Source organism: Pogonomyrmex barbatus, unplaced genomic scaffold, assembly GCF_055798465.1.
Source record: "Pogonomyrmex barbatus isolate J1 unplaced genomic scaffold, ASM5579846v1 scaffold16, whole genome shotgun sequence".
Classification (NCBI taxonomy): domain Eukaryota; kingdom Metazoa; phylum Arthropoda; class Insecta; order Hymenoptera; family Formicidae; genus Pogonomyrmex; species Pogonomyrmex barbatus.
Window position 1 is genome coordinate 7,201,167 of NW_028297112.1, and position 24,989 is coordinate 7,226,155.

General features: G+C 36.2%; 1 long non-coding RNA gene and 4 pseudogenes across 2 annotated transcripts; 3 read left to right on the top strand and 2 right to left on the bottom strand.

Moving 5' to 3' along the window:
* The first annotated feature begins 873 nt into the window (after nucleotides 1-873).
* LOC148937191 (uncharacterized) lies at nucleotides 874-2,676 on the top strand. Its single transcript, XR_016138598.1, has 3 exons — nucleotides 874-1,540; nucleotides 2,011-2,268; nucleotides 2,470-2,676. It is a non-coding gene; the product is annotated as an uncharacterized LOC148937191 (long non-coding RNA).
* A 200-nt stretch (nucleotides 2,677-2,876) lies between these two features.
* Nucleotides 2,877-4,980, top strand: LOC148937192 (myosin light chain kinase, smooth muscle-like; annotated as a pseudogene). Its single transcript, XR_016138671.1, has 3 exons — nucleotides 2,877-3,206; nucleotides 3,373-3,478; nucleotides 3,758-4,980. The product of XR_016138671.1 is annotated as a myosin light chain kinase, smooth muscle-like (transcript).
* A 13,001-nt stretch (nucleotides 4,981-17,981) lies between these two features.
* LOC148937193 (uncharacterized) lies at nucleotides 17,982-19,722 on the bottom strand (annotated as a pseudogene).
* On the bottom strand, nucleotides 18,766-20,428 carry LOC148937194 (uncharacterized; annotated as a pseudogene).
* Nucleotides 20,429-22,037: 1,609 nt separating this feature from the next.
* Nucleotides 22,038-23,728, top strand: LOC148937195 (uncharacterized; annotated as a pseudogene).
* Nucleotides 23,729-24,989: the final 1,261 nt, after the last annotated feature.

Genomic DNA, 24,989 nt, shown 5'->3' on the forward strand with positions numbered 1-24,989 from the left:
ATTTATTAAAATTTGATTAAATAGAGTATGTCACATTATTATAATTAGTAAAATATTTATCATTTTCTATCGAAAATATAAAAATTAGTCAGCTTTAATAAATACATAGTACAAAGTTATACATTGATTATTAAAACATTATTAGATTAATGGATTGATTTATTATAAGTGAAAACTTTAATCAGTGAAAAGTAATCTCAAAAAAGAAATAAAATTTTATAAAAATTATAATTAAGGATTAAAATTAGAATACTCCATGAAAATTTGAAGAACAATCTAAACAATATGCAAATCTAAAAGCCATCTTTATTAAGAAGTTTCTATTATTATACGAGAAAACATATTTAATTGACAATTTAAATTATGTCATATGTGAATACATCTTTGAGTCCTTAAAATGTTAAATAATGCAATTATTCATCTATAGATACAAGATTATTATTAACTATGTTACTGTTTTCTGTATTTTAATAATTGAAATCAAAAATATGTATAACTTATGCTATTCTTTAAATTTGATAAAATGGTTAAATTTATATTACAATTTATAAAAAAGTATAACTGACATGTGTCTGTAGTTAATAAATTATGTTTTCATGTAAATTATGTTGCAGTAAATTGTTGAAGATAGATTATTTTGCAGTTTGTCAATGATACTTTAAGCCAGAATATTTCTTTTTTTTAATTTATTAAAAATCAATTTCCATCTTTAATATTATCTTTAGTATTCAAATCCTTGAAAGTTATGTACTATTCTATGAAAACACATACATACATCTAGTATTAATAAGTATTAGAATTGTTTTACATTTTAACAATCGAAAGGCATATTCATATGCACATGTTAGCATATCTTAAATGATGAACATTACATCAGGAGACACGGTAGTGTCTCGGGTGTCAAGTCAACCGAGAACACTGCCGTGTGACTTTACGCGAGTCGTCGAGGTTCGAGCATCTGAAATTATCGAATCTCAATAACGGCTATACTGATCAAGTTCTAAGTAGGCTTGATCGATAGCTTGAGTCCGACTTGCATAATAAAAATATTTTTATTTTTCTGTTACGTGCCCTACAAGCAGAGATATTGCTACACAAAGTCCGATTTTTACTTTAAGAAACGTCATTATCGTCGCCTTTGTACGGCTGCAACGTCTGTCACGAGATGTCATTATTAATTTTATCGACTCAGCGAATTATCAGATTGATAAGTCAGAGTTATTGTAGAATCTAGCAAATCAATGTTCGCTGGGTCCTACAGTGACTCTGATTTATCGGCCTGATTTATCCGCTGAGTCGATAAAATTGATTGATGTAAACACGGTAGTGTTTTTGGTTAGACCTCTCGGGTATATAATAATAAATACGCGTATATTAAAATTAAAAAGGAAACATTAGCAGTATTAATAAATAATTGCATACTACTATTATTCTTTTTCTGCACGTCCGAGTGGTGGCCAACGATGTTGACGTTCGCGGCGAGTTTGACAATTTGTAATAATTTCGGAGTGTAATTCATGTTTGTGTCTATACTTTGCAGGTAAGTTCTATTTTTCATTTTATCAGAGAACAAAGATATTATTCTTTTATTCAATCTTATCTACATACTCTTATTATGTCACTCTAGAAAGATCAGTTCCAAATCGAATAAAAATGAAAATTTGTCAAAAAAATAACATATCTAGAGAACTATACATATATTATAATTTTGAATCATATTTCTAATCAACTATTTATTATTAGACAATTACATACATACATACATACATATATATATGTGTACATATATATATATATATATATATAAAATTGCAAAATTTACAAAGAATTTAAAGATTGATATTTGATAATTTCCAACTTATATTGATCTTAAACTATTTAATAACAATATATATGTGTGTATATATACACATTGTTTGATCGGATTGCATGGATGATTATTTAAGTTTATTATTTTTTCCAATATATATAGAATATATGAAATAATAAGATTACATGTTTATTTATTAGGTATAATAGGATATTAATAATCAACTTTAACCCTGTATGGATTTACAAATTTCCCAATGATGTTTTCGTCAGGCCTTAACTGTAATCTCTCTTTCCCCAGTTGTTTGGGTTATCCACAAGATAGTGAGGAATTAATTCCAAAAATGGCGCGTGAGTCAATCATTCTTAATGTTTATGACATAGTAAGTTGTAATTTGGGATACTCCACTTCTTCATATAATGGCAAACAGAATTTCACAATGATTTTCATCATATAAGGTATATACACGAAATAATATAATATATTTATATTAATCATTAGCGATTTTTTGAAATCGGCAGAGGTGAAAAACCTCTTAAAATAATTAAAAGTACAGACGCAAGTATTCATAATACTTTTTAAAAATAAAATCAAATAAGGACTCTCGATAAGAATAAAAAAACAATATTATTGACATGCTTTTAAATATATAATTTCAGGAGTGTTAAAATCAGCGATATGTCTGATAAGCGAAGCATAAAGAAATACGGCTCGAAACTTGACTCTACTAGTAGTAGTCTATCTTGATCCAGAAGCACCACGAAAAAACTTATTCGTTAGTATATCGCTTTACTATGTCATACCTCTAAGGATTAGAAATATCAATCGTTTTTTTATCTTTCTATTTCTTTAAATTAACATTTATTTTAATATAAAGAATAAAATTTTACAATATTTTCTGACTTCAATATTCCATTAGAATAAAGAACATAATTAACAAAAAGAAAATTTCAAAACTATATCTTTAACAAAAAAAAATATTTTAAAAGATAAAAATGATCACACATAGAAACTTTTAATGTTAAAAAAACATAGAAAGATGCATCATGTTTAATCCGATTTGTTTTTAGCCGTGGAGAACGCTGCTAGGAAGAAGCAGAGCGATGACAAATCGCCGAAGATCGTGGACCATTTAACAAGCAAGTATATGAAAGATGGCGAGGCTCAGTTGCCGAATAATCGGTGCGAAGAAGTTCGACGTAGTGTGGCTGCACAACAATAAGGAGATTAAGCCTAGCAAAGATTTCCAATACATTAATGAAGCAAACATTTACAAGCTAGTCATTGCCGAGATATTCCCCGAGGATTCCGGCACTTACACGTGCGAAGCTTTCAACGATGCAGGAGAGAGAGCTACTCGTCGTGCACGTTAAGCATACTCGATGAGAATCTGCTAGTTTTATCAACCATATCACAGAAAAATTGGCGAAGACGATCTTTGTTCTTCATTTCGATTTTACTTTTAATTTTACTTTTAATTCTATTTCCTTTCTTATCTTAATCTTTACTTTTCCTATCTTTACTTTTCATTTTCATTTTCATTCATTCCGTATTTCTTCCAGCTCCAAACGAAAAGCCCAGCGTTCGCGACATTCCCGCAGTCTGCAACAGTGAGTGAAGGCGAATCGGTTACTTTCATGTGCAAGATTGATACTGCGCCTTTGAAAGGTAAAATGGTTTTACATAGCAAGGACATCGAATGTAGACTGAGCATTACTTTAATTTTAAATCATTTATTATATTCAAATAATATTTAAGTAATTTTTTTAAATCCAACAAAATTTTTCATAAAATATACTTTATAATTAATTACATATACGAAATATTCTTGTTCATGTTTGACAGCTTATCTAGACAGAAATATAAATTTTTATCCTTATAACGATTCTTATCTGAATCTTCTTTTTTATCAGTAAGCAAAATTGAATTGTGTTAAAAATTTCCCAGTGACTTGGTTGAAAGATGGCAAGGCAATTCCCGAGACGAGCAACAGATATCACTTCAGTTCAGACGGTAATACGTCCTTCGAGTTCGGCATCAAAATATACACGGCGAGTGACGTCGGTCAATATGTGGCACGTGCGATCGACCAGAAGGGTGAAACGAACTCGGCATTCGCAGTCAACGTCGTCAATCCCGGTGAACTATGAAATCAATCTTGATATCGGGTTACAACCGATTATTATCACGATCGACTCGAAGTATTTATGATATATTCTTCAGAGAATATCTTTCCCGATTAATTTGCGAATATATGTTAAAGAGCGCACGCTTTTCTCGATGGATCTATTTATTCGAAAGCGTTCTTCAAAAAAGAATATATCTTTTCCGCATGCATCCAACTCGCGGGCAACCTCCAATCGATCGTTATCGCGCTTTCCACTTTCTAGCCTTTCAGCTTCTGCGAGATTTAATGGGAGTGCACTCGCGACGCGAACAAAGAGCTAGTGCATCTCATTCACAGCGAACATTTTTAAAATATATGATCCTTAATATATATATCCTTGTATAGAAAGAAAGAGAATAAAAAAGAAAGAAAGACTAATGATAATCTTTCTTTTTTCTCTTTCTCTCTCTCGCTCTCGCGTTCTATATATCTATGTAAATTATTCTGTGTTCTTCTGAATACTATATTTTTTTCTGTGTTTGTCATAATATCGCATGATCCGCGCGAATCATCAGAACATAGTCGTGTTTCGTTGCCACGACGAGAATCCGAATTCGCCATTTTCGCACACAATTACGGATAGCATGTACAACTTATTACGCTAAAATATTCGGCTTTGCTTGTATTACACGACTCGGCATACACTCGAGTACACGCGGCTATTTAATGAGCACATCGCGGTAGCATCTGAAAAAAAAAGAGAAATGAAAAGATCCTAAAGACATCAACGTTCGCGGACGCAATTTTCCCGGTGAAACTTGCCAGCATCCTCGAACATCCAACCAATAACCATTTTTAATATCACCATCCAAAAATTTCACTGCGGAAATCCTTCGATAGCATTAGAATGAATACGCAAATATCTGTATACGATACTATCGCGATGCCACTTTATTCTATATTCAATATTAATTACGCACTGTCATGTTTTACTTGTTTGAAGACTGTTTTCGTCAGAAAATTTAAACAATAAAATAAAATTAAAAATAATTAAAAATAAAAATGTATCTATCATTATCCATACTTTATTATTATACTTATTATATTTATTTTGACATAGTAACTTAAAATTTATAACTTTCATAAATTTTTCATTTTCGAGTTATATTCATGTTTTTTTTCCTCTTCCTCTTCCTCTTCCTCCTCTCCTTCTTTGTCCAAAGTAATATTCGGCGGAGACCAACTCGTACAAAAATTGTATAAAATTATGCTCTCGTCTTCGCCTCGCCGCCCGTGATCCTCTTCGTCTTTCTGTAACATAAAATACAATTTTTCTTAAAAAATAGTTTACCATTTAAACCTGAGTCATTATCGTGTCTTTTGATTATTTAATTCTGATTAGAAAATTATTATTATTTGACCTTGAGAATTTGTGAAAACGGATGTTGTGGCAACGGATGTTTTGACGGGTGCTGTGACGGCAGGCGCTGCAGCCGCGGACGCTGCGGCGGCGGGCGCTGCGGCAGCGGAAAATATTGCATCCTCCGAAAAATCAAATTCCTGAAATGAAAGTTAAAATGTTTTAAAAGGTTAAAGGTTAAAGTTAAAAGGTTATATTATTAATATTTAGAATGTTGTCTATTATACGAATATATAAGACGTGTTTTTAATTCATTGATTGATTAATCGCATAATGTTGGCGTATAATACGATTTATTAATCGATGAAGTAAAAAACTCATCTGTAATTAAAAAATATGAATATAATAATGGATTACTTACGTCTTCTTCGATTTCCATCTTAGAAAATAAATGAAAATCAAACAGCATTGCCACTCTCATATTATCATACAGGACGCGACAATGCTTGCTGCGCGGCAGAAGTTGTCACAGCGATAGCCAATCGTTCTTTTGCTCTTATGGAAAGTGATATTGATTGGCTATTTTTCGGAGACTTCTGCGACGCTGCAAGCGTGTCGCGTTTTGTGTGCAGAAGCTATTAGTTCCGGCCTACAATGTATGATTTAAGCTTTGAGAAACTGATCAATCATAATCAATTGTTCTTTTCACATTCGATTGTAATTGGTCAATTTTTTATGGCTTAAAACTTAAATCATCTATTGTAGACAGAGACTTATGATTTCTATTATCACTATTTTTTATTGTGTATATATATATATATATATATATATAAGTATTACGCCACAGGAAATCGTTGATGCATGCGATTATAATATCGATTGTAATATCGAATATATTAAAAAATTCATTGACATAGTTCAATGTCTTACAAGTATAAGTATTACGCCACAGGAAGTCGCTGATGCATGCGATCATATCGATTGTAATATCGAATGTATTAAAAAATTCATTGACATAATGCTTATGAATAAATATTAATGCGATTTATTTATTGTGATATTTTAGTATCTTAATATATAATCAGACAGAGAGACGGAAAGAAAGAGAGAGAGAGAGAGAGGAAGAGAAAGAGAGCCGAAGATTGCAAGATAAAAATTTTTTTATTTAAGAACATATAATAAATAAATTCAATTAATTTACATATTTTCATAAAAATCATGAAAAAATACTAAAATTAGTTAATTAATTGAATAACTAAAAAGACAGTTATGAAGAATCTGAAGTTAAATTGAAATGTTCTGAATTTGATGTTAAATTGAAATTGAGATGTCATGTAATAAAATGATAACATTGTTATATTTTTATACTCATCTAAAATCATAATTTTAACTTCATCATTAATTGTTTTATTTGTATAGACATATTAGGTCCTTTTAGAATATCATTTGTCTCTTTTCAACATTGATACGTTTATGTAACTTTTATGTAACTTTTATTATTATTATTTATTATTATTTAAACCTGCAAGAAGAAGAAACATTATAATAGATAAATATCTTTTCTTCATAAGGAGAAATGAAAGAATTGTTAAATTTATCAATCAATTATTATACGACTATAAAAACAATAAAAACAATTACAAAGAATCTAAAGTCAAGTTGAAACCTTTATATAAAATGATAATGTTAATATTAACATTTCAATTTCCTATTCTTCTGAACTTTATTCTTTGTCGTTCAATTGATTAATTAATTTTAGCATTTTTTAAATAAAAATTACATGAAAGTTATCAATATCAAAAGAGATGTTATTGAATAATACTCTAAAAGGATCTAGTATGAGTGTATAAAAAACGATGTAAAAGTGACATAAACAATACTCTCAATACAAAAAGGGATATGTATGGGTGAATGAAATCGTTTAAATTAAAAGTGAAATTAAAATATGAGTGAATGAAATCGTTTAAATTAAGAGTAAAATTAAAATAGAATATAAAAATATGTCTTAAAATGAGTATAAAAATATAAATGTTACCATTTTATTATATGAATATTTCAATTTGATATTTCTAGATCATATTCATACATATTTATATAATACATATCTATATAATATAAAATAATTAACTTTATCTAACTGTGATTGGGAAAAAATGCTAAAATTAATTAATTATTAATTGAATGACAAAGAAATAAGTTCAGAAGAATAGGAAACCAAGTTGAAATGTTATCATTAATTATTAATATTAACATTATCATTTTATATAAATGTTTCAACTTGGCTTTCGATTCTTTGTAATTGTTTCTGTAGTTGTGTAATTAATTGATAAATTTTGTAATTCTTTTATAATGTTTCTTCTTCTTGCAGGTTTAAATAAAAGTTATTAAAAATAATAAGTTAATAAAAATTAGCAATGTTCAAAAGAAATAATACCCTAAAAGAATCTAATATATATATATATATATATATATATATATATATATATATATATATACAAGAAAACAATGTTTAAAAGAGCCATAAACAATACTCTAAAAGGACTCGATATGTATGGGTGAATGAAATCTTCTAAATTTAAGATAATATTAAAATATAGCTTTAGAGTATAAAAATATATGTAAATGTTCCTATTTTATTATATGAACATTTAAATTTGATGTTATCTAGATTTCTCCATCAGTTGGATAGAGCTAGTTGTTTTATGTTATATGAATATATGTATATTTGAATATATGTATTTGAACCTAAATAACATAAACCTGTGAATATGTATTTGAGTATGAATCTAAATAACATAAATCTGAATAAAAAGATATTCTTAGATCATAAAAATCGTATAAAAAAATACTAAAATTGTAACGGAACGTCCCTGCGCGCTCGGATTTTTGTCGCTAGGCACGGACGCGGGGACGTGCGCTCGGATTTTCGCTCGTCGGATGTCGGGTTCGTATCGGTATGCGCGTTGCCAGGCAACCGGGCCCGCGTGTGTGCGTTGCTAGGCAACCGCTGACGCTCGCCGTGACACGTGGGGCGGACGTCGCGGAAAAGTCCGAGAACGCTCCGACTTTCGAGATGAGATGGAGGAACAATACTGAGAACTCTCGGTATTGTCGGGAGGAGGAAAATCTGAGAACACTCTGATTTTCCTCAGACGGGAGATGCAAGAATATCGAGAACGCTCGGTATTCGTTGCGAGAGCGAGAAAGCTGAGAACACTCCGAATTCTCGAGGAAGGATAGAACAGGAATACGGAGAACGCTCGGTATTCGCTGAGAGAATCTTCTCTCGCTGTTCTGGTCGGAACGGTTGTCGGTGTTGGTCAGGTCGGAGGAGCGGATAGGACTGGTGTCTTGTCTTAAAATTCGTCGGGTATTTATACCCCTATCCGCGCCACGTGTCAGCGTTTAGTTTGTTAGCGTTTGTTAATATAACAATAGCTGTCACGTTGTCGCTGCGTGACAGCTCGTCGGCGCGCGTGTGTCGGTCGGTCGTGGTCGGGAGTGTTCGGGCGGCCTCGGATGGCGCGGGCCGCATTTGCGCGCGCTAGTAACAGAGCATCTTTCGGATGCTCTGTTACATCTCTCCCCTTCGTTAACTTAATTGTTCTCATTTCGAGCATCACACCTCTCGCTTGTAATGGCACTCACCCTGCCTGTTGAAACGCAGTACAAATTTACGCGCTCCTACGCGCGCCTTGTACAAGCTGTGAGATGTGAGCCGCGAAATAGGGCACTCTTACACAGATCCCGTCGGCTACAATCACTTCGATCGGCGGCGGTCCTGCGGGTCCGAACGAGGGCATCGTCGGTCGGTGTGCGGTGATGCTGCCTCGGCCGGGACGGGAGGAACGCCGCCGCTCTCGGTGGCCGCGGGTATGGATCTCGGTCGTTCGTCTGCGGACGAGCCGGCTGGTGTGACGCGGTGATCCCGCGCTGCGACCGTGGCGGTGGAGACAGTTGGCTTTTCACAGGCGCTGGAATGGTGGTCCCGCGCTGCGACCGTGGCGGTGGATACGGTCGGATTTTTGTTGGAACGGTGGTCCCGCGCTGCGACCGTGGCGGTGGATACGGTCGGATTTTTGTTGGCACGGTGGTCACGCGCTGCGACCGTGGCGGTGGATACGGTCGGATTTTTGTTGGCAGTTTTGACAAAGGGGCGAGCTGACGTAAATCCCCCTTCGTCATCGGACAGGTCCGATAGGCTGCCGAAAAGCTCGGCTAATTTTGCCGCGCACCGGCTAGCCGGAGAGACGGTATACTTCTTACCTCCTCTGGGCGGTGGTGGTGGCGGCGTCTGGAGCAGACCTTGAAGCTTCCGCTCATTGCTCGCGGTGGATCGCTGCACCCTCGTGCCCACAGCCGGAACCACTCGTATCGGGTGGCGGACGGTGGTGATGCTCCGAACGGTCGGCTTGGCGGCTGGTTTGACCGTCGTAGTGGCGGGTCGGTAGCGATGCCCGGATTCCTCGGCGGTGGTTGCGAGTCGTTCCCAGAGGATCTCGAACTCGGGATCGTAGCGTGTTGGAGTATGCCGTTGATCTGCCATGCTGATGCGGACTTTTCCTCGGATCGGAAATCCCGCATATTTATACCTCTTTCAGGGTATAAAAAATTTACCCCGCTCGGGGACGGAGTAGTTCATGGCTTCTCGTGATTCATCAGATTTTTCACGTTTTCTGGTAAACTTGCTTTGTTTAAACGATCTTAGTTGTTGTCGGTCTCGTCGGTTTCGTCGGTTTTGTTTACGTCGTTGTCCGGAGCCGGCTTTAAGTCATGTATGTGTATATGTCGATGCCACTTTCCCCGGTCGTCGCGCAAGTCGAAAATTACCGACGATATTATTTTGCGTACGGTTAACGGTCCGGTGTATGTCGGCGCTAATTTTGCCGCGACGGCCTCGTTTTTATTAGATAGGATGTGCACGCGCCTCCACATCTTGTCTCCGACGACGGGTTTCCATGCGCGGTGTCGCATGTCGTAATATTTCGCCTGCCTCTGAAATGCCTGCGAGGTTGGCGCGGACGACCTCATATGCTTCCCGGAGGATGCGGCAATTCATCTTGGGTGGCGATACGGTGATGTCGCGTTGATCCGCGGGGAGGGGGCTGTTTATTTCTCGCTCATAATTTAAAAACGCCGGGCTATACCCGGCGGTTTCATGCCACGCCGTGTTATAGGCGAACTGCAACGCCTCAAGGTTTCGGTCCCAACGACGGTGATCGCGATTCATATATTAGCGGATCATGGTTTTGACGGTTTTGTTGGTTCGTTCCACTGGGTTGCATTGGGGCGTGTACGCGGGGGAGGTGCGGTGCGAAATATTAAACGTTTCTAACATCTTTCTAAATTGGCCGGAGATAAATTGTCGCCCGTTGTCGGAGACGAGGGTGCGTGGACATCCGTGTCGGTAAATGATGCGATTTTCGACGGCTTGCGCGACGGCGGCGGCGGTGGCACGGCGGAGTGGTTGTAATTCCACCCATTTTGTGAAACGGTCCTGCATCACTAGCAGCCATGAATGTCCATTTACCGAGCGGGGCAACGGTCCTATTAAATCGATCGTTATTTGTTCCCACGAATAAGACACGGGGGCCGTGTGTAAAAAGCCGGCGGGTCGGTTTTGCAAGGATTTGTGCGCGAGGCAATTTTTGCAATTTCGAACGTACCGGGCGGTGTCAGAAAACATGCCAGGCCAGTAGTATAATCGCGCAGCACGAGCGATCGTTTTGGCGATACCAAGGTGGCCGGCTGTCGGTTCATCATGCAACCGCCGCAGTATTTCGGTACGTTTTTCTCGCGGTATGCATTCCTTCCATTGTTCGTCGGCCGGGACCTCGCGAAAGTCGGTCGAATGTAAGAAATGGCGCTACAGCTTCCCGTTCTCGATCCGGTATTCGGGGAAATCGGCAGGTCTTTCCTTCACCCGGTGGAATTGCCGCTTATACCAGGGGCATGGGCTTCCTTGGCGAGTGGAATGAACGGGCGTCTGTCGGGAAAGTGCGTCGGCCACGCGGTTCAACTGCCCCTTCCGATATTTGATATCGAAGGTGTATTGCTGGAGCTCGAGCGCCCAGCGGCCTAATCGTCCCGTCGGAGACTCTAGGCGTTGCAGCCATCGGAGGGCCTGGTGATCGGTTATCATCGTAAATTCATAGCCCTCCAGATAGCCGCGCAGATGTCGGATTCCCCACACGACTGCTAAACATTCGAGCTCGGTCGCGCTATAATTTCGCTCGGCCCCGAGCGTTCGGCTAGCGTATGCGACTACGCGTTCGCCCTCCTCCAGGTGTTGTGTCAATACCGCCCCGAGTCCGTGAGTGCTTGCGTCGGTCTGTAGTATGAACCGCCGCTTAAAATCCGAGCAGGCGAGGACTGGGGCGGTAGTGAGTGCCTTTTTTAGTTCGCGGAATGATTTCTCTTCCGCTGCTCCCCATTGCCATTTGACGCCCTTTTTTGTTAATATGGTCAGTGGGGCGGCGGTGGTGGAAAAGTTCGGTATGAACCTTTTGTATCACGAGGCTACTTCCACGAATTGTCGAATCTATTTGACATTGGTCGGTGCGGACCATTGGGTGATGGCTTTTATTTTGTCGGGATCGGTCTGGATGCCGCGGCGGTTAATTACATGGCCGAGGTATTTAAGCTCGGTAAGGCAGAAATGGCACTTCTCGGGATTTAACCGGAGGCGGGCGTCGCGCAGTCGACGAAAAACTTCTGCGAGATGTATTAGATGTGATTCGAAAGACGGGCTGGCGACGACGATGTCGTCTAGATATACGAATACGTTTGATTCGAGTTCGGGACCGAGTATGCTATCGAGGAGGCGTTGAAACGTGGCCGGTGCAGAATGTAGCCCGAACGGCATGACTTTGAATTGCATCAGCCCTCGTCCGGGCACTGTGAACGCGGTTACCGGTCGGCTTTCGGGGGCGAAGGGTACCTGCCAATATCCCTGTTTGAGATCGAGGGTAGACAAATAGCGCGCGCCGCGAAGTTTGTCTAGTGTAGCGGCGATGTGTGTCAGCGGATACGCGTCTCGGTTACTTCGTTTACCTTGCGGAAATCGATTCAAAACCGTCGCTTGCCGTCTTTTTTCCGAACGATCACGACGGGGGAACTCCACGCGCTGGAGGGGGCTCGATGATGCCTTCATTCTCCATCTGTTGCACTTCTTCGTCGATGATCTTTTGCATCGCGGGGTTTCGGGGGCGATATCGCTGTTTGATCGGTACGGGGTTTTTTACCCGGATGACATGCGTAATGCGGTCGGTGGGCCCTTTTACGCCCTTGAATTTGGCCATTTCGACATTCAGGAAGTCTATTAATTCGCGTTCTTCTCGGGGCGTGCGGCGTGCCAAACCGGCGGTGACGGCATAGGAGGGGTGATATTGTCCGGTGGTTGCGGAGGGAGGGAGTAGTGTCAAGCGGAGGCGGGCCCATAGGTCGATACCGATCAGGATCGTACTGTCTAGAGTCGGTAGGATCTGGAAGGGCGGATATCTTGATGGTGAGTGGTTAGAGGTAGCGTAATCTTCCCGTTAATATGGGCGAGTGCCCCATCGGCTAAATGGATCTGGCTTTTGGCGGGGGTAACTTCGCAACCGATTTCTTGAGCGTAGCGCGCGGTCTCAGAATTTATCATTGAGATTTCGGACCCTGTGTCTATGAGTGCGGAGAAGTTTCGCGTGCCGATTCGGACGCGGATGTGTGGTCGTGGCGTATATTCTACGTCCGCGAGTTTTCCGGCCGGGGTGTGTTGTTGGCGGCCCCGGCCGTCGGGGCGTTTCCCGGACGGGGATGGCATTCTTTCGTCAGTACCCCGTCTTTGCCGCATTGCGAGCAAAATTTCCGGGGAGGTCGTTTGCACGAGAAACGATCGTGACCTCGTTGCTTGCATCTCCAGCACGTGTTCTGGCGATCGTAGGGCATTGGTTGCGATGGCGTGGCCGTATTCACGCGTCGACATTCTCGTCCTTCTTTATCCTCTATTACGCGAGCTTTTTGTATTTCTTCGTATTCGGTGGCTTGGTCTGTAAGGTCATGTAACGTGGTTCTCTCGTTAATCCGGACGAACATTTTATACTCGGCCCTCTTGTTCTCGTAGAGTCGGTCTATTTTTTCGGGTGTCGAGTGATTTCCCGCTCGGCGCATTAATGTGAGCATATGCGTGACGTACTGCGCGAATGTTTCGTCGGGGCGTTGCCTCCGGTCGCGAATTTCTTGTGCCAATTTTATCTGATAGCGACGCGGTAGGAAGTGATGGCGGAAATCGGTTAAGAAATCTTACCAGCCCGACCATTCGTTCTCATTATTGCGATACCAGGACAGTGCATTGCCTTTAAGTAACTCGGGCAGCCCTTTTAGCATAGTCTCGTTGGAATATCTATATTGTCTCTGTAATTCGGTAAGTCTTTCCAGAAAGGAGAGAGGATCGCGGCCGTCGAAGTGACACCCCCATTTCCGGATTTGATTCATGGTTTTGGCGTGACTCATTTCTGCCGAGGGTAAGCCGGAAGGCGATGGGGTGACTGGGGAGGTTTCGGTGTCGGTGGATGTTCCGGCTTTTACGGTAGGCATGATGTGCGGATGAGTGTTCGCGTACGTTCGTAATCGGCGGCGGAGGTCTTCGAGAGTCGCGGTTGTGTCGATACCGAATGACTGTGCTACACGAAGGGCGTCTGGTTTTGAGAGAGTTTGTACCCAGGCTGGCATCGGCTATCCCCTTTTTCTTATTTATTCTTTAAAACGGTGCCTGTTCGGGCGCCATGTAACGGAACGTCCCTGCGCGCTCGGATTTTTGTCGCTAGGCACGGACGCGGGGACGTGCGCTCGGATTTTCGCTCGTCGGATGTCGGGTTCGTATCGGTATGCGCGTTGCCAGGCAACCGGGCCCGCGTGTGTGCGTTGCTAGGCAACCGCTGACGCTCGCCGTGACACGTGGGGCGGACGTCGCGGAAAAGTCCGAGAACGCTCCGACTTTCGAGATGAGATGGAGGAACAATACTGAGAACTCTCGGTATTGTCGGGAGGAGGAAAATCTGAGAACACTCTGATTTTCCTCAGACGGGAGATGCAAGAATATCGAGAACGCTCGGTATTCGTTGCGAGAGCGAGAAAGCTGAGAACACTCCGAATTCTCGAGGAAGGATAGAACAGGAATACGGAGAACGCTCGGTATTCGCTAAGAGAATCTTCTCTCGCTGTTCTGGTCGGAACGGTTGTCGGTGTTGGTCAGGTCGGAGGAGCGGATAGGACTGGTGTCTTGTCTTAAAATTCGTCGGGTATTTATACCCCTATCCGCGCCACGTGTCACCGTTTAGTTTGTTAGCGTTTGTTACAATAGCTGTCACAATGTAACAATGTAACAATAGCTGTCACGTTGTCGCTGCGTGACAGCTCGTCGGCGCGCGTGTGTCGGTCGGTCGTGGTCGGGAGTGTTCGGGCGGCCTCGGATGGCGCGGGCCGCATTTGCGCGCGCTAGTAACAGAGCATCTTTTGGATGCTCTGTTACAAAATTAATTAATTAATTGAAAAGAATCTGAAGTCGAATTGAAATCATGTAATAAAATGATAATACTCATATATTTTTATACTCATTTTAAATCATAATTTTATTAACATCATTGTTAATTTAGAGTTTAATTTGTACACACATATTAGTTCCATTAAAGATAATCATTTATTTCGCTTTTGGACATTAATATAATTTAACATTAACATAATTTTCATGTAATTACATATTTACATAAAAATAGTGAAATAAAAAAGTACTGAAATTAGTTAATTAGTTGAAAAGAATCTAAAGTCGAATTGAAATGTTCATGTAATAAAATAATAACATTTATATATTTTTATTTTCCATATCATATTCATATACATATACATTATATATTTTATATAATATAAAATAACTAGTTTTATCTGTGGTGGTGAAAAAATGCTAAAATTAATTAATTAATCATTAATTGAACGACAAAGAATAAGAAGAATAGGAAGTTGAAATGTTAATATAAAAGTTACATAAAAATTATCAACGTTCTGTACATATTTTAGATTCATATTTATTCATATACATATCTATATAATATAAAATAATGATAATGTTCAGAAGAATAGGGAATTAAAATTTTAATATTAACATTATTATTTTGCATAAATTTCGTAAATTTCATTAATTCGCACATATTAGGTTCTTTTAAGCTGATATCAGGCTAGAGATTGAGTTTGCGATTAGATTAGAATTTAACCAAAAAAGAAAACCAATCTCATGTTTAGTGAACTTTGTTCGGATAGTTTCTCATGTAATTGAATGACTACAAAGCAATTACAAAAAATCAGAAGCCTAATTGAAACGTTTATATAAAACTTGGTAATATATTAATATTAACATTCCAATATTCAAATATAAACATATTTACATAAACATATTTACATTTGCAACTTGGTTTCTTATTCTTCTTAACTTTATTCTTTGCCATTCAATTAAAACTTTGCCATTCAATTAATTAATTAGCATTTTTTCCACAACACTTAGATAAAGTTAGTTATTTTATATTTTGCGAATATGTATACGAGTATGAATCTAAATAATATAAGCTTGAAGTAATAAAATTTACATATTTTTCATAAAAAATATAAAATAAAAAAATTGAACAACTACAAAGATAGTTACGAAGAATCTCAAATTAAATTGAAATGTTCATATAATAAAATGATAACATTTTCTTGAATATTTTTATACTTATCTAAAGCCATAATTTTATTAATCTCATAGTTATATTTATACACACATATTAGGTCTATTTATGGAATCATTTATATCTCTTTTGATAACTTGTATATTTAAAGAGGAAGAAATATTGAAATAAATAAATATCTTTTGTTTCATGTAATAATGTTAATTCTTCTTAATTTTATTCTTTACCATTCAATTAATTTTGTTTTATTAATATGTATATAAGTAGTATTAATATGTATATAAGTGATAAGTAGATAACATAAATCTGAAATAACAAAAAGATATTCTCAGATTCTTATCTTATTTAATATCATAAAAATCATAAAATAAAAAATTACTTAATTAGTTAAACAACTACAAAGACAGTTACGAAGAATCTGAAATTAAATTAATATTTTAATCTCATCATTAATTCAGAGTTTCATTTATACAGACATATTATAAGTTCTTTTACAGTATCGTTTGTGTTTCTTTTCAACATTGATAATTTTTATGTAAATATTATTTAAACCTGCAAGAGGAAGAATTGCAATAGATTCCTGAAATCATTTAGAGATGAAAATTCTAATACTAAAATGTTGAGTCTACACTAATGCAACGGATCTAAACGCGCAAATAATGGACAACTCGATTGAACATTTTTAAACGTTTCCTATTTGAAAACTATTGTAGGCTCAACATTTTAATATTATTATAATTTTCGTATGTAAATTAAAATTTTTGTATGTAAATAATTTCAGGAATTTGCCATTAGCAAGTGGTGCGTTAGGTCTGAAATATATATGTATATATGTTCTTATATGAAGAAATTTTTACTTTCACAGAGATTTTTTATTTTCACAGAGAGAGAGAGAGAGATTGATTGATTGATTGATTAGACTTTATTTAGCTTTCTCAGCTATTTTGCAAATACATGATACACACTTAAATTATACTTAATACATGCTCTTTTAACATTCGTTTAAACATTTCTAGTTTTTCACATCTTTTCATTGTGGCTGGCAACGCGTTGTACATTTTTACTCCTTCGTAGAACATACTTTTTTGTGCTCCTTGTTCTACGAAATCTTATTATAATATCTCCGGTTTGTCGCGTTTGTCTATCATTTTTACTCCCCACTAGCTCTAATTGATCTTTTAATTGTTCCGGTAGCATGTTATTCACAACCTTAAAGATAAACGTACACACATTATAATATAGCCTCTGTCTTATGGACATAAACTGCAGCGTTTGCAGCATATGTTCCACCTTGGTATATTTATTACACTGCAGTATGACTCTCATAGCTCGGTTTTGCGCTTTTTGCAATTTGCTTAACTGCGTTTCACCCATGTCAATCAACAACGTCGCACAATACTCAAAATGAGGAGCTATAATTGTCTTATATACCGTGCATCTGGTGTAAGCCGATATAGAACTACCTATTCTATTGAGAAAACTCGTTTTTTTCCCTATTTTCTTTAGCATATAATCACAGTGGTCGTTGAATCGAAGTCTATCGTCAATAATTATACCTAGATACTTCATCGTTTCCACACGCTCTATCTCAGTTCCATCCAAGCATTTCAACGTAATATTACCTCTTAGCTCTTTTCTTATACTTCTAACTATCATGTATTTCGTTTTCCCTGCATTCATTTTTAATTTATTTATATTCATCCACTTTTCTACTATAACAAACACCGTATTCATTTTTCTTTCTAATTCTGCGCTACTTTCTCCCTCCACATATATTAAAGTATCATCCGCAAACATTTTTATCTTACATTCTTCTGGACAGACTTTGATTATATCGTTTATATAAAGTATAAATAACAAAGGTCCCAATACAGATCCCTGTGGAACTCCATATTCCGTTGCCATTAATTTTGACCATTTATTATTAAATCGCACCTGCTGTGTTCTATTCTTTAGATATGAGTTTAACCATTCAAGGACTTTTCCTCTGATTCCATATTGATATAATTTCCCTAATAATCTTTCCCTATCTATCGTTTCAAACGCTCGCTTCAGATCCATGAAAATTACCCCTACCATTCTCCTTTCACTGACTATCAGTTTCCATTCGTCAACAATAGTCTGAATCGCTGTTTCACATGAATAGTGTTTTCTAAAGCCCGATTGAGTTCAGTTATAATACTATTATTTTCCAAATACCTTTCAATTTGCTCTTTTACTACCAATTCTAACACTTTCTCAAATATAGGTAACACATTAATAGACCTAAATTCACTCGCCTTCTTGGCTTTATCTACTTTTGGAATCGGTATTATTGTAGACGTTTTCCAACTTTCTGGACAGCAACCATCTCTCAGGGAGTTATTTATTATATCAACAAATTCCTCTTTTATTACGCAAAACGTTGCTTTTAATATATTACTAGTTATTCCCTCTTCCGTGCCTTTCTTATTTGGCAGTCCTTTAATAATTTTCTCTAAATGCTCTACCGTGATTCCCTCAAAATTTTCCATAGTTACCATATTTTCTATAGCATAGATAATTCTTTTACCTGCGCCTGTAGACTGATCCTCTATTATAGATTTTATTATACTCTTAATACTCTGTATATAATATAAGTTAAATTTATCCGCTATATTGCATCCTATTGTATTATAATGTTATCTAATATTTCAAAATCTATATCTTTTATTTCTTTAGCACATACTGGCTCGCCTCTAATAATTTCTTTTAAAGTTTTTCACATAGTCAAAGGATTATCCTTATTAAAATCTATCATATTTTCATAATATTCTTTCTTTTTCGACCTGATTAGTTTTACTACTGCATTCCTATTAACTTTAAATTGCAACCAGCTTTGTTCTGTATCGGCGTACACTGCTTGCCTAAATGCCTCATCCCTTTTATCCGCAGCCTCTCTTATTACATCTGAGAACCATTTTTTCCCTTCCCATACTTTCAGAATTCTAATTTTCCTCTTCGGTGCCATTACATCTAACGCATTTACTATACTATTGACAAATTTTTCTGCTCTCTCACTCACACCCATACATACACACTGCCATCCCTGGCTTTCCTGTAATTTATTTTTTACTAACATAACAAATTCACCTTCATCAAACTCTTTGTAATTCCTAGCGCTAAACTCTCTATATTTACTTTCAATTTTATTCACACTCAACTCAACTTCCAGCCACGCGTGGTCCGTAATTTTGGGTTCATGAATTACTTGCACTTTTTTATTACTATTAGCAAAGATTAGATCTATAATTGTTTGACTATCTTTCGTGATTCTCGTCGGTTCGTTAACATATTGTTTCATACCCAAGCTTAACATTGCCGTTTGCAATTTCTTCGCATAAAACGAGTCCATCATAAGATCTATATTAAAATCTCCTATTACTATGCATTCACCTTTTATTACTAATTCCTCTACTATATCCTCGAAAAATCTCATGAAATCCCCGTGCGATGCGCTTGGTGAGTGATATATTACCATTATCACTCCTTTATATAATTTATCTTTCACTTCTACCGCGACACACCAACAATTCGATTCTAATTTTTGTACTAACACCGTTTCGTAAATAATATCATTCCTTACATATAGAACAACGCCTCCTGTATTTCTATTCTCAGCATTACATCTAGTCATATTATAACCAGAAACGTTCACTTCACTGTCTTCAATATCCTCGGTCAATCTGGTCTCCGATAATGCTAAGAACGCAGGATTTATTTTCTTCATAATCTGATGTTGAATCTCATCCTTATGCGCTATCAAACTCTGCGCATTTGTATACAGTATAATTTCTTCTTTCTTCTGTAGTTGCTACTTCTCCTCCCAGCCTGCTCTCCTCTTCTCTTCCTGTAACGCCCTCTTAAAAGTCGGACATTCTCGGCTGATAGCTTCATGATCATCATTTATCTTCAAATTGTATGTTCGATTTTTGAACATACAGTTCACACATTTCTTCTCTGTCGCTGTACAGACACGCGAGCTATGATTCCCCGCGCATTTGCAGCATGTTTCTTCTCTCTTACAATTTTCGGCAATGAAAATATCCCCAGCACTTAAAACATCTTTTGACACTGATGTGATTAAATGCAGGACACTTCTTCCATCCTACATTTAGTTTTGTTTTCTGCAATATCATCTCGTGTGTCTCTTCATCTACTTCCATTATTATTGATCCTTCTTCATTTCCTCTTCTTTGATCGTTATTCTTTACTTTGACCATTTTCTTCACAATTCGCATATTTACTGTATCTATTTTATTCTGCTTCTTTATCGTATTTATGAGCTCATTATCATCTAAGTTCATCTTTTCTAAATTTATATTAATAATTTTTATTTTTGGTTTCGATTTAGACTCCGTCACTTTGTAATTCTCTCCCAGTTTAGCTTGAACTGTCTCTTTCAACTTTTTTACCTCCAAAAAATTTTGGTCACGAAATAATATTAAGTTTTATAATCCTAAAGCTATTGAGAAGATTTATAACAAACTTGATATTAAAAATCACGTTGAAAAACGGTTAGAAGCTGAAAGAATCGTACGTATGCATATTCGAGATAGTTATATTCGCAATATGTAATGTATAAAATATTAGCTTTACTAAAAAAGAAATCAGAAGTATGCTTGAGTCTTGCTATTAAATGTAAAACAATTAGTGATAAATTAAGTGCATTTTGTGGTAAATCGAGGCATACAACTTCGTCTGAAAATTATTTTATCGATTCTATGTATCGTAATATTACTTTATCACAATCTCTGGAATTAAAAGATCAAAATACAAATGTATTATCTTTAATAAAAAAACAAACAAAAAAAACATGATTATGTAACGAATTATGTAAAATTCATGATCCAATTCTAATTGATCGTTATGAAACATTCCTTCGAATGATAAGTATATGTACTTTCAAGAGAATACCGGAATTATTACAGAAAATTCATAAATATACAATAAAAGAGAATTCAAATACGAAATTGGGTCACACACATATTTGTTACATTGATACAACTCTTTGCAAAGCGATGTTTCTTCCTGTTCAATTGTTATCACCTCATTTCTCATTAGTCAGATATTTTAAACAGTTAGTTTATCAAATGACAAATTTCTATGAAAAAATGTTAAATTTAGAGAAAGCTTTAACATCTGCTGATTTAGAATTTGATTTACATTAAATCAAATTATAACTTTGGCACAAGAAACAGCAAATCGTATGTACAGACATCAGTATACCGATACTACTTTGAGTGATGAAGATATTATTTATAAATATAAAAAGCTTTAAATCTAAAAAGCGTTTAAAGCTTTAACTAAGCGCTCCATGGACACTCCTCGATATGTTTGTGTATCATGTGAAAGACTTTGTTACAAAAGAAATGTATCCAAAATTAATAAGTTTAAAGCACAAATAAATATTCCAGTTTGGAGAGATTTAATGGCATATATAAAGGAAACAAGGAACAAGGTATTATTAATTTACAGTATATATGCGATTATTGTGAACGCAAATTCCGTAACGGGTTAATGCCTGCATATTGCGTTTTAAATAATCTCATTGTTCATGATGTACCCGAAGTAATAGCATCTCTTAACACATTCGAAAAAATTCTCATACAAAGAGCTAAGGCATTTCAAACTGTTGTTAAAATGGGAACTGTTATTAACAAAAAATTGCCTCAAAGGCAAATGATACAAAAAGTAAAAGGTAGAATTTTTCATTTACCACTTCCTTTACAAGAAACGTGGAACAAATTATGCAAGGATACCGATCCAATAAATATAAATCATGAATTATACATTTTAGTTAGAAGTATTCCGACAAAATCTAAGATTATTTGGGAAGAAATAGTAAATGTTAAAAAAATATTTGATGCTTTAATATGATTAAAGCATAACAATCCTCTTTATCGTTATATTATACTGCCAAAAACTCACGATACACGTTTAGAAAAATTGAATAATCCAGAATTCTAAATACAAGAAGTGGAAAACAATGATGAATTTGTTTTGGATGACGATTACAAATTATTATTGAATCCAAAAGGTACAATGGAAGAAACAAACAATAACGTAGAAACTATCTTAAATAATCAGTACAAAACAATGTTAACTCAGATTGTTGATGACAGTGATGGTCATTATGACCAATATACCATTTATCTTTTATATGAAAAAAAAAAAACACGCGAATCTGCTACCAACCTATATCAAATGTTAAAAATTCAAGATTTGCCTTTAGATAACCGTGAAAAAGATTTAGATATGTTGTGTTTCCCAGATTTATCCCTTTGGTATTAATGGACAATATCAAACTAGATCAATTAAACTTCATGATCATGAATTTATCAAATGTCGTTTAAAATCAAAACATCCACAATATAGATTAAACCAACAATATTTATTTTATTTATTAAATAATGCGAATATACGTCAATTAAATCGTGGTATTTATCATAAATTGAATATAACTAATTTGCGAGACCGTTACACGGCTTTAGAATATTTAGAAGCATTGCAAAAAGATTTATTAGAATCTGATTTAAGTACTATTTTTTCTACTTTAAGAAATACAAAACAATATTGGCATAAACCAAAAAATTATTTAAATTGTATGACGCAATATTACGGTCCTGCAACGTGGTTTCTAACATTGAGTCCTAGCCAGTATATGTGGAATGAATTAGGCGAATATATTCGTGAAGTAAATGGATGGTCTAATGAGTCTTCTTTATCTACCAGTGTTCTTATTGCTAGAGATCCTGTATCAACATCGAGATTTCTCGACAATAAGTTTCGGGCAATGCTTAATTTTATTTGTTCCAAAGATCCGATTGGAGAAATAATACATTACTTTTGGCGATGAGAATATCAAGATAGAGGTATTCAACATTTTCATTTGTTACTTTGGGTTAAAAATACACCAATTATTGGTGAATCTTCTCCAGAAGAAGTGTCTACATTTATTTTACAACATATAACTTGTAAATTGCCGGATAAAAATATTTCACCATTATTATACAGATAGAGAGTTAATACATATCAACAACACAAACATAATGATTATTGTCTTCGTTCTAAGAAGGTAGGACGCAAAGTTGTTCGTGTATGTCGTTTCGGTTATCCGCATCCTGTTACAGAAATATTTGTTATAAAAGATGTCATAAGTTCAATAGCAGGTAGGAAACAATTAAAATATAAAAATAGGTTTTATGACCTTCCTCGAACCGATATCGAAATTGGTATAAATGATTATAATTCCATTCTTCTTACTGCATGGGAAGGAAACATGGATATACAATTTATAGGTGAAAAATCATCTATACTTACTTATTATGTTACTAAGTATTTGAATAAGGTAGGAAAATGTGAATTATCTGATTCTGTCCTTGATAGTAAAAATAATAAGAACAAATCGCTGGCGAGCTATCTTTGAAATATTGCTTTGCGCTTCATGAATAATAGGGAATGTGGAGCTCTTGAAGCTGCTGGACACATTGCTGGATATTCCATTGGGATATGGGATTGATCCAAATACGACTGTTAGATGGTTAGATGTTAATCAGATACGATACAGGAAAGTTAAAAGCTATAAGGAAATTAAAATTCTTGATAAAGATTCTACAGACATTGTCGCGCCCACTATTCGTTGCAGGCACGATGTAGACGGGAGGTTACCCCGAATACTATTTTTGAATATATTATTCTCACACGGTAAGGATCGAGGATTCGGCCTCACGTAACACAGAACTGAATGAGGACTCGGCCTCGCGTTACTATCTCTTATCGCACGGATCCGTGTACTACGCTCGTCAAACTCGATCTGCCCGTATTCAGACGCGAGCTTATATATATAACAAAATCGGGAGCTGCAATCTAGCCAATCACAGCCCGATCCTGTGGCGGTTCTGTCCTTGTCGCGAAGTTCCTCGAGCCGCGAAACGTAGGCTCGACGATATAAACAAGGGCAAGAATACAAAAAGAGCCGCGACATGTGTCTTTTTGAGATACATAAGAGGCGGCGTCTTGTAATATGATTTTAGCCGCTATTCCGTCGCAACAGACATTTTATTCATCTTTAATAGATAATCATTATCCAGAGAGACCAGAAGACTTAGAATCGATGTCATTATATGAATTTGCACAGTGGTTTGACATTACAAAAATAAAACCACAAAGTAAAAAAATTGAGTTCTTTAAGATGACTAATGGTCGTTATCTTAAACGATGACAGCGTGAATATCTTATTAATCACTATATATATGATGTTAAAACGCGACCAGAAAATTATTTCTTTTCATTACTTCTTATGTTTAAACCATGGCGGAAAATAGAAGAACTTAAAAATGGATATGATACTTATGCGGAATCATTTCACAATGTAAAATTCACATCTTGTGAATGCATTGCAGTATCATGAAAAGTTAGAGGAATTGTAAAAAACATTTGAAACTGCAAAACAATTACTTCAAGAACATTTAGATAATTTAGCAAATCAAAATGTGTCTCAAGATGATCCTGATAATCCAATAGGTGTGCAAAATGTTGAAGCTGGTGAAGCAATGCAAGATTTTAAAGATCTTGGAAACAAACAGGAAATAGATATATCTGAAATGATTTCTAAACTGAATATAGATCAAAGAAGAGTATTTGATAGAGTCATTAATACCATTACGTCAGATAAATTGTTATTACGATTATATGTTAGTGGAGAAGGAGGTACTGGCAAGAGTTTCCTGATTAAAACAATTAAGTGCTGGATAAAACAAAATCTTAATAAAAATACTGCCATAACAGCACTAGTATAGCAGCATTTAATATAGATGGTTTGACAGTTCATAGATTACTGCAGTTACCTGTTGAACATGGTCATACTCCTAAATATAAACAATTATCTGACCACGTTTTGAAAATTATACGAGCCGATCTCAAAGATGTTATTCTTATAATAATTGATGAAGTATCAATGATATCAAATTTGATTTTAATGTATATACATTTACG